Source organism: Hylaeus anthracinus, unplaced genomic scaffold (genome assembly GCF_026225885.1).
Source record: "Hylaeus anthracinus isolate JK02 unplaced genomic scaffold, UHH_iyHylAnth1.0_haploid 11982, whole genome shotgun sequence".
NCBI classification, from domain to species: domain Eukaryota; kingdom Metazoa; phylum Arthropoda; class Insecta; order Hymenoptera; family Colletidae; genus Hylaeus; species Hylaeus anthracinus.
The window spans coordinates 11,101,909-11,119,138 of NW_026534330.1; the positions used below are offsets into that span (position 1 = coordinate 11,101,909).

Consider the following 17,230-nt stretch of genomic DNA (forward strand, 5'->3'; position numbering starts at 1 on the left):
TACTCTCTTACAAACACTTGTTGGATTTGCAATCTTTCCTCTCTATTATTCGTTAGTCGATTCCATCTCGTCGTTCTCGTCGTTCTCTCGTTTATACGTTTCGAAGTACATCGCCGTACTCGTAACGCGTGGAATTCCTTCCCTCAACAAATCCTGAAGCACCCGAATTGCACGTCCAATTAATAACAACAATGCGCCAGCGGACAATTACGCTAAAAATCCGTACGGAAACTAAAGTAAATTACCGAGTATTTGAACACCGCTAACAAATTGGACCAGTACTTGAACAATTTCGTTATACTGGTATTATTTGATAATATTTGCGACAAATATAAATTGTAGAAATGTCTTCGTACAAGCGTCATTCCACACAACAATTATTGTATGATTTAATTCAAATTAAACTCGTATACATTTTAAAATTCTGATTGCTTGCCATTTACCAAACCTTTATCCTTTATAATATACATTGTTCAAGTATTATTATTTGTTTAGCTTGTTCAGCTTCTAAAAAATATTAAATCCAGTTACTAGGCTCCTTTGTGTAACATGTTAACATTTATTTGCCAAAGTTGAAGTAAAAGATGATATATTTCGAAGTGTGTTCGAGTACTGGGTATGGTCCCTTGTACTATCTGCGAACGCGTAAAGTTTCGATTCGTCTGTTTCTATAACGACGAAGCAAAATTCCGCGAACCTCTCTCGCTGAAATTTCCAGAGGCGCAGGCCTGCGTTCACTTAATTACTGTTTAATTGTTCGCCTTCAAAGTTTCATCTTCGTATCCGCACGCAATTAAGGGAAATTTTTTAATCCTCTTTATCCTGGGATAATTCGTCCAATTAATCCGCCGGCCACCGGGCCACGACGATTCATTTTAATCTTCGTCACTAATTATTTTCTGACAGAACCGCCCGCCGTTGTATTTAGCCGAATCCAGCCAAGGGTTTCGACCTCAGCCACGCCTTCAATTCCGTAGCGACCAAGTTCCTCGATAGCCCGACGATGTCGTTAAGATAACGACGAATTTATCCGCGCCAGAAAACTCCCATTTCCGTCGTTAAAGCGCTGAAATTCTGGCCCGGCCATATACCGCCAGACTGCGGTCCACCGTCTCGCAAACAGCACTTTAATGAATAACAGTATCGACACTTTCGTTGGCTCTCCAAACTTCGAAACTTCTAAAGTTCGTTAAATTAGGAAGGGTCCGGCAAGTTCAAAGTCCAGGAAGTTCCTTGAGCGAGTTCAGAGCCCGAGAAATTGCTTCTGATCTAATTTTCAGGCGACTACCGTTCTCACGAGGTAGGCCACGTGACAAGTTACGCGCCGATTTCCTCTTGACTTCGCGGATGGACAAAGATTTATCTCCCGGATCGTCTCTCGTATGCATAATAATTTACGAGATACTCGGCGATAAAACTCGCAATTAGCGGCTGGTTTAAGCGACCATATAATGGCTTAAAAAAAAGAGTTTCTTGTAGAAAAAAAAACTGTACGATGAATTCTTTTCTTTCCATTATGTTTCATTGGGTATTTAAACGAACAAAAACCTGTCTCATAACGTCGTTAACATTATTCGATTTTACGAATGAGCACTGCCAAAAAATACCACTGGTATAATTAAATGATTACAGTGTATTCTCAAAATAAAAAAAAAAAAAACAAAACATTTTCTTCAACTGAATACCTATGTATACGAAGATTCTGTAGATACCTCACAAAACTGGATAATCACAGATATTTGAAAACAAATTTTGTATTTCACGAAATGATGTTTCTTATTTAACAACGAAAATAATGGGAAAGGATCAATTTAAAAAAATGAACTCAACACATACTGATGACGTTTTGAAGGCATATACAATAGCTTAACTCCATTTCATCACGTGAAGGTTTAAAGCTCGATTAAGGGCTGAATAAATCCTTGATGTAAGTTATGCGCTTTCGTGGATGTGCGCTAAAGGATGACTGGAGACGTATTCGTGTAATTATTGGTTGTCAGATGATAGCCTTCAGGGATCCTACGTGTTAGAAAGGATGGTAGGCAATTCGATATCGCACTGCAAAAGAATGAGGTCGTGTTCCTAAAGCATCTGGCCACTGAATGGGAAAGGTAGAATGCCTTTTCGTAAGAGGAGTATGAGGAATCTCATGACAGTTACTCTAGAACCTTCGTGGCAAGACGTAAACTTTAACAAATAATAAGAACTAAAAAAATATTTTGTTGAGAACCCCTATAGCTGCCGCTCTAACAGTTCATTAATATTTATAATTATATTGATATTAATAATTATTATCCCTCTGATGAGCTATTAGTACCCCTTGAGACCTTAACTTTAACATTAACACGTACCCCAAAATCTTCGAAAGTTTTAAATGGAAAATATACGCAATTTTTTTAATCAGTTGCTTATTTTCAAATTTGTATTTTAATTATTTCCTTATGTATCATCCCAGTAAATATGAAGTTATTTTCTCTATTTAAACTATTTTTGTAATATTATTTTTAATGTCTTAGATATAACTTTATTTTATATAAAAGTCTCATAAACAAAAATTTTTTGTCAGGTAATTCAAGAATATAGTGTATCAAAAATATTAAATTTAGAAGCTACCTGCCTCATCCCCTCTCTGTGTCGAAAATGGCTCGTAGAGTACACGGTTTGAAATATTGGTTCGTGCCCTTACTTCTCACTGTCTGCTAACAATATGATATATCGATAGAGTGGACCAAGTAAGTGTAACAAATCATAACTCCATTACTGGTGCTGTTAGAGAAAAATGTCAAATCAAGGAGACGAATGATTCAAAGAGTGGTGCTATATTTATAGCACCGCATTTTTTTTCGTAAATGCAACGGTATATGTATGTATTACTTTTTAAAATAGTAATGCATATCTTTTTCGCGTAGATTGAATCCTTTCCTCATTTTACGTGAAATTAATTATTAAGGTAATGTGGTAAGGTTAAATAATCAGTAAATACTAGTATCGAGGGAATCATTTGGCCTCGTTATAAGAGGTTTATACATATATTTGCATTCTCTGCTACGTAATTGAAGCACATGTTGCGTAATTCTTTGCCTCATATCCTTTGGATATGCGGCTCAAGAGTGACCGCAGGTACAACGCAAATTGCATTTTCTTCATACGCTACGGTCCTCCGTCTGTTACGTTTTTCAGTATCTCTGCTACCAGTTTGATTAGACCGTTTTATAATGGCAGAAAATTCGTAGAGTGTGGAATAAATACGACTCGTAAATCTTTCGCAACACACACGCATCACGTGTCCGAAACGTATTTGACTTCCACCACACATAAAAGCTGTGCCAATGTTTCTTGGGTGTTTTAATCACTTTAAAGTTTTATTTAGAAATACTGAAATGGAAAATAAAACTTAAAACAATTAAATTCTACATGAAACCTGTTAAATAAACTTTTTCTATTTTCTCTTTTAATAGAAGGAAAATAAAAATGTGTTTCAAATTGATGACGAAAATGCACTATATTTTGAATTGCTTTTTCGGCCAGGTGAATGAAAACCTTCAAAAAGACATGTATTTTTGAAATATTTGCAGTGATGCAAATTTATTCAATTATATCTTTAACAAGAATCCCAGAAAACTGATATTCTATTAATCTTTTGCGCTCAAGATTTCCTGATCTCAGTACAGTTTTGTCGAGTCTCACTCGATACAGGACAGCAAAGGGTTAATTCAACTGTTTTCCAAACAAAAAATTGTTGAATATATCTATGATTTTCACGCGCCCAAGATGGCTTCCTCTTGGCAATGTCCACCTAGAGAGTACATCCAAATGTAAGTAGAACCTAACAACAACCTTAACAACCTTCTTCCATACTAACGCAAATTTTAGACCTATTCATCGTGCCAAGACACTGCGGAACCAACGGCACTTCTTCGCTACCGTTCCCCGAAACAAAAAAATGAACTTCTCCAGGCTGAATAATACAAACGAGCCTATCCGGCGGTCGTAAAAAGCAGCCAGATAAAAAAGTCAAAAGCTTATCTCGCCAGGGACTTTTTTCGCATCCGCCTTTTCACTTTTTACCGCCGACGTAAAGCTGAAGACCCCGGCGAGCGACGACTCGAGCGTCGGGGATCTCCCTAAACTTTCCATTTCGACGAGAAACACGCGGGAAAAGGCTGCCCCGTAGAATTACAGAGCATCGTCCGTCATGCTAGTCGGAACTTTCGTCGTTCGAGCAGCCCACGAAATTAACATTACGTACGCCCTCTGTCCCACGCGCCGTCGCCCCTCTGTCGCGCGATTAAACGGCACACGCAGGACTCGGTGCGCATAAAGTCCGTGGAAGTAATGAAACGCCGGTTACAACCGGCGATAAAGGACGAAAGGTGGCCGGCGATTACGAATCCACTGGCGAAATTCAGTCGAATGAAAACGAAAAATGCCAATTAGAGTCATGTTCCTATTTACAGCTTACGTGGATGAAAGGATAACGCGGAGAAATGGCTAGTCTTGGCAGTTGTCGAAAAAAGTAATTCTTACAGGGCATCCATACGCTATAATTTGTTGTAGTCTATCTGGCATATAGTCTTATAGTCTATGTCTACTATACTTCACGTGTTATAGCATATATCCTAAAATCTGTATCCTATCGTCCATGTTCTGTATTTCGGATTCTATAGTACATACTATATTTATATTCTGTGGTCCATATTTTATAGTTTGTATCTTATAGTCTATATTCCATGCTTTATATGATATCGTCCGCATATTATAATCTATATATATATCCCACAAACCAAAATTATTCGTTTATAAATTTCTCCACGAAATTAAATTTGTTCTACTAATTTTTGTTTCTTGTATCCTTTGTGTTTATTTACACTGTATTTATTTTGGCATAGTAAGTGTTCGTTACGAAGAAAAAGAAACAAGTATTCTCAAACTAGAGGCATAGTTAGTCGTTAACATAATTACTAAACAAATATGCAGATGACGAAGACAAAGACACCGCATTAATAATTGCAATATATGCATGAATACACTTATGAAGCTAATTATATCAAGTAGCGGTGGAGGACGGAATACTTGAACGAGTTTAATGCACATGAAAGGAAGACAACGTTATCGCTGAAACTAATTAGCTGCAAGTTGCAATGCGCGCTTCCCTTTTATGGAACACACTCCTAAAGTGAAACATCGTTAATAGCAAGAAAACGGAGCTAAAGTTCCTACAACTATCGAGAATCGTGCAATTATCGAGACAACCAATCCAATATAGAGCAGCACCGTTCTATCCACCTATCCTTCCTAGCTTGCTGCTACCTGTTCCTTTCATCTTCTACTTTACTCGTGCCAAATGACTATTCGCCCCTTATTAGTATTGGCTTGTGTAATTATTGGATTTTACGTTTATTTTACGTTTAAGGGAGTTGATTTGAAATCTTCATTAAGTAACACCTTAAAAAGATTTTAATGTCCCTTTAATGTTCACAACTGCGTCAATTAACGGTAGATTTATAAGAGGTAGATTCTATGTATATAACATTAGGTAAGTTCTATATAAAATTATCAGTATTTAATATTCTTACGGCAAAACGCGAATGAAATTGTTATATAACCTAATACAATGCAGGTAGTGAGGTTCTCATGCAAGTATCCAGACTCGTCCAATTACTAAGGAAACAATTCAATTAGAGGGATTAACATTTACACGTGCATTTGTACTAGCTATGATCACTGCTACCTGTTCAATTTACCTCGGTCTTCACTCGTTGTTAAGTGACCATACCTTCCACTTATCAGCAATGCAAGCAATACGGACCTACTCAAATACCATGACTCGAAAAGAAGCTTGGAATCTGTTAACCATACCAATCGAGATATGTTTTTAAATTGTTGTCTATCTCGTGGAAAATATGTTGAAAATATTATTTATTACCGCTTATGCATTCAAAGGTTAAGATTTAAGAATTTATGAGGAGAAATATTTAATTTAGTGAAAAAACCAGTTGAAGCAAGGAATGGTTAGGTAGAGTCCTTTTATATAAACGTGGAAATCGAATATGGTTTTATCGTTGTTTAGCGAGACTGAACGGATGAGAAAGCCGAGTTATTTGAATTTTTTATTATTAAAATTCTTACTCGAGTGTACACCCATGCGGCTAATATCGAAGAAATGACAACCGAGAGCACCAGAAGAATTTCTAAGGACGCTTTTCATCCTCGCGAGGCACGAGGACGCAGCAATTTGTCTCTATTTTATTTACCAATAACTTATTTAATTAAAAAAAGCAGCTAGGATTAAGATTTGTAACAACCTGTACCATAGTAAGAATGAAAAAGAAAGAATTTCTTAATTGCTTGCTCAGATGGCATTTCTTTATTATTAGCTACAGAGGGTACACTGAAGTGAGGACTTTAATAAAAAAGAATTCAAGCACTTCGGATTTCTCAGCTGTCTGGATCCAGTAAACAATAATAAACACACAGAGAAATGAAAAATACGACACGAGAAAAGGAAAGAAATCATATCAAATCTCGATTTCAGTTTTATTTTTCGTTCCTGTGATTTTTTGAACGTTCCAAAGTAATCGATACTATGATTATCTCAAGAGACCTCAACCTTGAAAGGAAAAGAACAAAGTTTTAAAGAATGTTTAAAATTGAAGAAGTTACAGCAAAAACACTTCTAGATTAAAAAGTACAATATTAAATATTAATTCATATACATTTCTGGGTGTACAGTTTTACGCGTTCGTGAAATAACTTCCTGCCATGATGTTTATACTCGCTCGCAATTACGTAATAGAGACACGATACAAATAACAATTTGTCGCGAGCATGGGACTTCTCGTAGCCACAAAACGCAGCTGCGATTATGAAATCCGAGCAAATGTACAGGTCCCACAGGTACGGCGCATACGTGTACGCACCGCTCTCATATATTTACTATTTCTCCAGATTTTTGCCGCCCATTTCCATAGATATAAAGCGCTCGTAAATAAGCTACTTACGTGGACACGGAATTCGTGTCGCGCCTGTATGGAATACACATGGTTTTTTCATTGGTGCAATATTTCCTGAGATATAGTTACTTGACGGCCGGGAGCGTGAAGCACGAACGTAATCCGTTTACGCTTATCGTCGTAGGACAATTTTTGATGCTCCATTCGTTCGACGTCGCAAAAAGTGGCGTCGGAAGTGCGCGTTGTAAATTCACTGGAAAATTCATTACGCTATTTTAATTTCCGTATATTTCGGCTCGAAAAACGAACGCATCCATGCGAGCGCGCGGTATCCAGGAAAATGGAAATGTGTAATTAGTTTTTCTTTTTTTTTGTCACGGGCAAAAAGCACGGTTACGCGATCCCTGACGGCGCTATAGTACACACGGCTTTTTCATCGGTGTAATATTTTCTAAAGCATATTATTTTCTTGCGACTGCGTGGCCCACGTAATGGACCCGGCCCCATTCGTGCTTCATTTTCGCGTAACATTGTAGACTGAATTTCAGCAACATGCTCGATATGGACAAAAGGAACTCGAAAAGAGTGCGTCGTGAATTCGCGAAGACGTTAATTACTCCACGCCAACCGTTCAAAAGACGCATTTACGCGGGAACATTATTATCCAGTAGAATGCAAATGGGCAGCAGGAGTTTCTTTCTCTTTCTCGCTGGCGCGAGAACGCATTTGCTCTCGTTACCGTCAGTCCGCAAGCGGAAAAAAGTGAACGCGGCCAGACGCGTGTCGTTTGCGGAACCGGCGGCATTCCCGTTTTCCATTTCTTGGCAACGATTCGCGGTCGAGAGGAAAAAAATTAATAGCGTCCGGAAATTAGTTGCGGAACGCATTAAACCCGCGTGCAGTTCGAACGAACGATCGTCGAGAAATTATATTGGAAGCCATTATAGTCAGAAATGCTTTGGACGTTAAGAAATAGTTTTTGCGGAACACGCATATTTTGTTCGATTTATGTAACGTGTGTAATTTGAATAACTTGTATAATATGTATGCAATATTTCTTGAAGAAATTTTATAATAATTCGTATGATTTGCACGATACTTATAAATTGTATTGTTTGTATAGTATTTATTAATTACATAATTTGTATGAACTGTACCATATCGCATGAAGGAACGAAATTTTTAACAAAATATTTGAACAAAAGGTATTTGAATCAAATGGGCAAATGAAACTTTATACAATTTTACTCATAATAACTCATATAGAAATCATTTTGCTTATTAATGACGCTTCGTGAAAAAGTTCTTGTAAGTAGTCTGGCAGAGCATAAAAAGTTGAACAATGTTTATATTTCCAGCTTCGCTCTAGCTGTCCTATTACAAAGTTATCTGAAATAAATGAAAAAAACATACGTACAAACTTTAAGAGCAGATTCCACCCCTTCAGAGTTAATTCTCGTATGAAGTAAAAATTGTTTTTTGTACCATCTACATGCACGGGAAGTATCATTGAAATCAGAACTTTCGTGTCGTGAAATTCCCTCATGTGAATCGCATTAGTTGTCATTAAACGCAAGTAAATCCATAGAACTATTTCACCATTAGGGAATTGAAAGAAGTTAATACATTATTTACTGTTGAGAGAGTATCAATGCATACAGCAAGCATTATGTATGTGTCATTTGTTTCTTCTGTCTTCGCTTGTTTCTTCACCTGTGAAGCTCTTGTGTGTAACCGCTATATCACGTTGTACTATTATAACTACAATAAACCTTTATAGTGTTTTCACCTTAAAAGCTGCATCTCATTATCAGCCTGTTATTCTCATCTCTTCCTCACTTACTGGTTTCTAACATTTACTACAAGAGTGTAGATGTTAGAAGCTTGTAGTGGTTTATGCTTGCGGCTGAATTCATCAAATTGCCTCAAATTAATCTCTGGAGTCACCCCAGCTGGAGCTCGAGCCCCTAAAGTCCCTAGTCCTTTAATTCAACCCCGTTGCCCCATATTATCTCGAATGGTGGTGCCCGTATTCCTTAGTCGAACATTTTTTACGTACAGTGATATTTCATCGTTCCCTGCGCCTTGAACAACGGGTAAAGTGTAAATGATTACCCGTTGTTGGTATTAAAGGGCTTGTTGGATGGTTTCGTTCTTTTTAAGGTATCATAATTTCGCTTACGCAATACCTGCATCGTTGCTTAATCCAATTGCTGCCAACAACGAGTGTAGTTGTGGTTGGCAAGGTATTCGCGAATACTAAACTCGTTGCATTTTAAATGTACTCTAATGGAAAAAGTTTAGTATTGGCAAGCCGTTTTCGAATACAGATATACGTAAAGCTTTGTGGGAAGCTTGAGAATAATGCGAGATTTTTTATTCGAGAAAATTTATTCGAAGAATTCAACTCTTATTCAGAATTATTGTTAGTGATTATTACTGTGTTTATGCAGGAAATTCCAAACATTACATAAATTGAAAGTATGGAAAGTTAATATTAGAGAAAGATTGATTAGAAGATTTCAAATTTTAATTAGAATTATTTGTATTAATTATTGCAGAGAAATAATATTGCATCATTCAAAAGAGATTCAAAGAAAACAAAAAAAGTATTCTTGGACACAATGGTGAAATTTTATTAATTCTTCCCAGATATTTGGAAGATGATGCAAATGGGTCTTGCGATACAATGCTTTTGTCATTATAAGTTTAATACATCATTTTCAGAATACCTGTTAGTAACTGAAACATGGATAAGGAGTAATTGAATTAGTTACATTACATTTGTTCTTAATGTCGAAACCGCAAGAAATATTGACAAAATATTTAAATACAATATTTAACGGTGTATCGATGTTATATGTGAAAAACTAAATGTACATATGTATGAAGAAGAACGAGTGCCAATACATTTTTTAACCAATCAAGTAACCATCGAAACCACGTGAAAAAGCACCGCACCAAACAAGAAACGAGCGTGCTGCGGCATGTTCGGATATTGTTTAATTCGGCGAAGGAGTAAATTTTCAGCGATCGAGTTTCGGTTCTTCTTAATTAACACTCCTCTCCTTCCCACTTGCAAGCGCGGGGGGATAGCGAATTTAATGGTCCTCCGAGAATTTGCCTTCGGAGCATCGAAAATTAATTCGTTCCGATTGCAACCACTCCTTCCTCGGTTGCTCGTGAAAGTTTAAAAACAATGTTTCCGGTGGGCCCGTGCCCAACGGTCGAGTAATTGGCGCGTGCCAAGGCCAATTTACCGTTTAATCCCTCGATGAGAATAAACGAGCGGCACGTAAACGGATTTACCGCTCCTGACTCTTCTTCCACCCTCTCTCTTCCTCTTTCCCCCTCGGTTCTTCGTTTCTGACCGTGTAATGCGGTAATCAGTTGAGTTTTGCACGCGCCGCTAGTCGTACATAAAAATTCATCGACGCGAGAAAATACGGTGCTCGTTGTTGCTTAATTGAAACGCACCGGCCGGCGGTCGGCTGGAACTTTTGCACTTCCCTTGTAAACTTTAATTCAACGGTCTGTCGTTGCTACCTTTCCACGTTTTTCTCGAGCGTAGCGAGCATAAATTCGCGTTGCAGGTTTTACGGTGTTACGCACGGGAGCTTGGTAATTTTTTGCTCGAAGAAGGGATTGCGATTGCGCGGCGATACAGCGGATAACTTTCGAGTGGAACGTGCGACCAATGGGAATTGCCCGTTTACCTTGCCTTTCAATTAATGGTAATTCGGTGATATTTCCGATCGATGCTGGTTTATCATTGGATTTTCAGTTTTGAAAAGATTACTAGTGTTGAATATTGAAGAGTAATGTTATTAACAAATTTGAGACGATAGAGTTGTTTGGCCATAAGGGAGTTCATGATTTAAATTTACTACGAATTTATTTTAAAATTCAGCTATACTCGGTACTCTCCAAAAATATAATTAGTAAAATCTACTTGAAAATTGCTACATATATACTAGGATTAATTTATATTCGTTACCGTTAAGGTTCGTTACGGACACGTAGAAACAATTACGTATTATCTGCTGGTGATTTAAGTAAAAATAAAATAGAAATTTTAATCAGTAAATATTTCAGCGTCTTTGCGATCCGTGGCTATCAAGATCTGAAAAATACTCTGGACTGTACGATTCATTACAATGCTTGTAATTATGTATTTGACTTTTAGATATGTAACGATTTGAATTACCAATTCGACTGCGCCACTAATCTGAACCGCTTGACTTTTGGACGCATGCCGATGAATCACTGGCAACTGAAATAGCTGCACTAGCAATCTGAACTGCTTGACTTTTGATGATGATACTGAATCTGAAGCACCTGAACCACTCCAGCTGTGATCTGGATTATAGCTTTAGCTACAGTTCTGCGATCAAAATACTACTATGGGCTGCGGCATAACGATCCGAATTGCACTATCAGTTATGGGGGTATAATCTAAACATCTTTACGGATTATGGCGACACAACATGAATTGCATCATGATTTCTTACAAAATCATCTGTAACACTGTCTATACGAGTGTATAATGAGAAGGGTAAGTAAAGTTTAGTAAAGGTAAGTAAACTTTATATTCGAATGACGAAATTTGAAAGTCGTTTTCAAATTGACAAATAATTAAACATTTATTATTATTATAGGTGAATTATAATTCCTTCACGTTTGAAGATGACCAGTAAATTAGTCGAAGATATTTACATTTAAATGAAAGCCAGTGAATAGTAATGACTAAATTTTCTTTTATGTCGGAATACCTATTCGTCATTAATCAATTTACATTATATTACAGTGTAATCGGAATTATATCACAGCCCCTCTCCTATAATCTACATAACACTTTGTGGATTGGCTCAGCCATTTGAATTAGTTTATGATCACTTACAATCCCATTTGGATTGCATTATGGGCTATAGAATCGTAAACAGATTTCATAATGAATTTCGAGTAAGTGATCTCCATTAGATCGTGGCCTGCAATCTGGTTCAGGAATAGTTCTCTCTATACAATATTCAATAATTTCAATTACGTCGTAGTCCAGTGCATCTGGTAGTAGAGAATGCGATCTAAGTGTGTCTTAGATTTTCTTAATACATGTTCATATTCGTAAAAATTCATTCAAGTAAATTATACAAATCGTTTGTGTACTAAGAGTATGTATATTAAGAAGTCCACAATTGAGTGAAAAAAAATTCAAAGAAATTAACTCTGAAGGTGAGGTATTAATAAAAATAAATCTAGATAGGATTTGTAAATTTCTATGAGATTTCAAAAATAATTACTGCGACGAATGATAGAGTGTGTGTAGTTTCTAATTATTCAAAAAACGAAGTTTCAACCTTCTAGGAATTTTCAGAAGTCAATCTGTTACTTCAGCGAAATTAAATATCTCGTAGATTGGACGATACCATGGTGCCATGATTTATCTGTACCGCACCGTTGAGACACCTTTACTCGGTACACTTAAATTAATCTTGAATTTTGACCAGGTAGAGTTGTTCTGAATATCGATAGGTGTAATTGATGTTCGAATCGCGCGCGGTATGGATGCGATCATCGACATAAAACATTCAATTTCTGGCCGGGAGCCGAGTCGACATATTAATATTAAAAGTGACGCGGTACGAATTGAAAATATATATGGCGTCACGAGGGACGAGCAATCACGTGCACGGGGTAAAATTATGTATGTTAGGGGGAATTTACGATGGTGGCGCGAATTTACGGTGAACGGCAGTGTCTAGCGTACGGCTTCAATATGGCCCCGGGACTGAAAGCATCGGCAAAATGGGGGACGTCCCGTAAAATATGGGGCACGGTTTGCAGGCTCGCTCGAGCCAGAGCCGGTATTAATCATTCCCATTATATATATTACGGGCACGTTAATATAACACGGTATATAACGTATTAAGTTAATCCGCCCAAGGGGTCTCGTCCTTCGCGCCGTACACTCGTCCGGAATACGAAATTAACGCACGCCTGAATTATTATAAACTACGGCATTTCCGGGGCGCAGTTCGCGCCAGTACACCGCGCGAATATAATATTTAGACGGATATAGGATCCGTGTAGACGTAACGCGCAGTTACGTGGCCACTTCGCTTTGATTTATTATTCAAGCGTTGTGCGCGAGATTCAAACACACCAGGAGCAGTACTTTGTCGAATGCACAGACACTACACAAAATTTCCATAAGTGATCTTTCTCGTAAATACGGCATTAACGCGCTGGAAAATCCTCCAGGATATGGAGCCAACGCGAGAAGCATGATTTCCATAAACAACTCGCGACGATTAAACCGTTCCTAAGGGCACCCCGATTTACCTACAGTCGTTTTCGTCGATGCTTTATCGAGGTAGAAGATACAATGTTTGGACACGTCCTGCGCATTTAGACGCGATTGGAAATAATACTGATAGCTACAGTCAATATTCTCTTTGAATAAATTATTTTATTTAATTATTCAAATATTTAATTAATATATTTATGTGTTTTTCTTAAGAAACTTGTGATACCTTTGTGATAAAAAGTAATAGTCTTGAACTAGTATGTTTTTTCATGTTGGTATTATTATTTGATTTCCTATGCAGTTACTTGTTTTTTAAAGAAATATTATGAATTATGTCCAGGATCTTAATTTGATTGTTATACTTGTACATGATATTTCATTTCTTAAAATTGAAATTTTATTCTTTTAACAGGACGATTGTATATTATTGGAGCAGCTACATAGTTTTTTAGTTTCAGAAGACACCAACGAAAAAGTTTTGGAACCACCGTTTCAAAGAGAAAAAGGATTTCATCGATATTTATCATTATGTTGATTACTATTGATACCAACAAAATTTTCTATGAAAATTGCTTTTGTGTATTTTTCCCTAAAAGTAGTGGTAAGCGAGATTTCGTCTCAAAACTTCATTTCTCGGCAAGCATTTCATGACGCCACGTACTACGTTAAATTTTAAAGCAGGCTGCGTCGGGTACAATGTGATGGGGTGGGTTCTGCAGGATGTGGGACGATACCACGACTAAAAATAATTGTAAAACGTACAATGAAATTTTTTTACTCGTGAATTCGTATCTTAAAACATTGCTTTCAGAAATTGTTGGAATACACGTACGATAGAATATGATTTGGTAACGTGTCTGACCATTATAGGCCTTTTCAACTCATGTTTGTGCTGGTGAATATGAACGGTGGTGTGGTGTTATCTGTTTTACGCCGACTTATCACGTATCACGTATCGCATCGACTCGTAATCTTTTAATCAGATTAAAATCAACTAGAGCGGATAGTAGAAGTAGAAAGGTCAGCCATTGGTCGGACGCGTTAGCCAGTTTCAAGCGCACATCAAACACGTTCAAAATTAATTATCTCCCAAACGAAGTCTCGCACAGAGAAATTTTATTATACTTTATCAACTTTTTCAGATCGAAGAAACACTCCATGCTGTTTGTACTTTATTATACGAGGCATTTTATATGAATTTTATAAAGTAAGGTTTCCTTCGGCAAATATGATATTCGTCGTCTACAAATTCTCTGCCACAATATTTAACAAATTATACAGCATCCAATAGAAAAACTTGCGATTTCAAGAAGTAATTATTAAATTATAGTGGTTATTAACAAATAGTGCTAATGAAAAATTATTTTCAAAGAATAAGAATTTTATAGTCTTAAACAAGTTACCACGTTTACAAGTAATCCCTTTTAAGCAAAGATCTGTGATTGAAAATGCAAGAGATTGTTAACATTTGATAATCACGGTGACATTTGTGTGAATATTGCATTAAATTAAGTATTGATATTGAAACGTTATGATGAAAAAAAAAATATATATATATAGAATTTAGGTATCTGTCAAGACAAAAATTATCATTCATAATACTAATAATATAAATTAATTACAGGCTGCAAAAAAGTTATCCAGTTTCTTAAAAAGATCAACTTATTTGACCAAATTTAACACATCTAATAATATATACCACAATGACTCAAGCAAAATATGTTATTTCCAGTTTGTAATTTATAGTAGTCGTTAGTAACCTTTATCGTTGAAGTGCCTTTAAGGAAACTTATTTAACAGGAAAAGAATATAAAAAAATCTACCTCTTGACCCTAGATAAAAGAGCACACCCTCAAGGATCAAGAACACTCTGACCCCATTCCTAGTGTTCCCGTATTATATCTCCATCACAGCAGGGATGTAATTAAAGGGGCCTCAACGTTATTCGAGGGTTAACGAACCTCCCCTTCCGAGTCAATCAGGGTTCCCCTTAAACCAGCCAGAGATACCCAATTCCGGACAAATTGACTGCGCGCGTCGGCGTGGGAAAAGAATCGCGATCCGCGGAATTACAAATTCAGAGTGAAGGCGGGTCGTTTGGCGTGTTACTTCGATACGGGTACGCGTGAAAGCATCAGCGAATGAGGGGATGGCTCATAAAATATGAGGCGGTTGGCAAGCCTCGAGATCCAACGGGGCTTTTCACCGTGGCGTTCCTCGCTGAGAAACACTCGTGAATTCCGCTGTAGCCGTCTCGTTCTTTCACCTAGCCCCTTCTCTCCCTGTGTGTCTCTCTCTCGTGCGCACACCACGGTCTCGACACCACGAAAGAGAAAGGCTTTTTCGCTGTAGCATTTCCGCGAACGACGCCAACGACGATGTAAGCGTCTCTGGTGCACCGCTACAAGCACAACCGAGGGGTGGAAGCCATCATCCAATTTTTCATCGCGCTGCATCCGTTCGCCGGTATCGCGTTCCTGACTTTCTCGAACGTCATTAGGGCTTGCCGCCGCGGAAAGATATCGTTTCCACTTTCCCAGAGACACAGTTTCCCTCGGAAACATAGAGACACGTCGGTCCCCTGGCCGCTGTCGCGCTTTCTTCCTCTGCTGTTGATGCGTCGTGTACCGGGTGACGTGTTTTCAAACCAACGTGACTCAAGGGGTTGTTTTGGTTTGAACGACTGAAAAATAGCCGATTTTTTGGAATTTTGTTGTTGTTGAAATGGCGAAGAACATTAGAACAAGATTTATCAATGACGTCAAGTGATGCCAAAACTATTAGGATGGAAAGTTGAGCATATTTTAAATTGATTACAATTGCAGGATAAGATTGGAATGAAATTGGATTGGAATCGCGTGTAATTTGCAGTGTAATTGTAATCGTGAATCATTGAATCGTCGCAATCATCGCGTAATAACGTGTAATCATCGCGTGATTACTAATCGTGGAAATGTAAACGGATTATAGTTTACTCAATTGTCTTGTCGATTTCCTCGATTGTTATAATTCTCTAGTTTTAAAAAGGTTAGTTTTGCGAAACTGTTCTCATGAAATAAATTCTGTTTTTGCAGGTTTGAGAGAAACCTTTTGCAGAAAAAGAGAATTTTAAATTGCGAAATTTGGGAAAGCTAGCGCTACTCTCTATTGCACCCGAATTTGAAATATGTGATTCGCGCGAGGCAAAATAACTCTCTCCGCTGAAAAGAGCATTAAGTTCTATCTTTTGAGAACTGCAAATTGGAAATTTTAATGAATAGAAGTAATCACAGTTATGATTTCATCATGAATCCTTTCACTCAACACTCTCAGGAAATACGTAGACTGATTCTAATTATCCAACTTCCTCTTAAAGTAACTATAAGAGTAAATATAAATGTACATTCTTGTTCTTAACTCTTTTTTCAATGAAATTCGTTATTGTCCAATTATAAAAAGATACAATCCATTTTTAAAACATTCAGTTAATTCTGGAAATCGTCATTTCAGCTATTAAAAATCATATTTCTTTATATGCTACACAAAAAATTTCATCATCTCAGTAAGTTCTTATTTTAGAAGAGTAAATACTTTCTGAAACATTTTATTATGTGCTATAAAAATATTTTGTAATATGTTCAAACCTAAATCTTTAAATATCTTGAATATCTTAAATATCTTTTCTACACGTCGACAAAAATTGTAAAATAAATTTGTAAAGTTACGCGAAACGAAACTACGTAAAGCGAGACTATTTATATCGAGATGTGATTGCAATTGTACACTTTAAAATTATGATTGCTTTAGTAACAATTTCTGAATTCACGTTAATGTCAATATCAGTATTTATAATAATTACTAATAATTAGTATCTAATATCGTTGAACTAATCGCATTTGCCACTTCGAGTAGCGCAGCTCTTTTCTTTGTCATTTTCTTCAATCTACGATTCGAAAAGAGATGTTTAGCTGTTCTGTTTCTCGGGAGTCACCCT

General features: G+C 37.0%; 1 protein-coding gene and 1 long non-coding RNA gene across 2 annotated transcripts in view; one reads left to right on the forward strand and one right to left on the reverse strand.

The window, feature by feature from the left end:
• Positions 1–17,230, reverse strand: part of LOC128885969 (ly6/PLAUR domain-containing protein 6-like) — a 129,813-nt gene that overhangs the window by 37,996 nt on the left and 74,587 nt on the right. The window lies entirely within an intron of this gene.
• On the forward strand, positions 10,354–12,052 carry LOC128885973 (uncharacterized). The gene is made up of 3 exons (XR_008459708.1): positions 10,354–10,687; positions 11,140–11,508; positions 11,612–12,052. It is a non-coding gene; the product is annotated as an uncharacterized LOC128885973 (long non-coding RNA).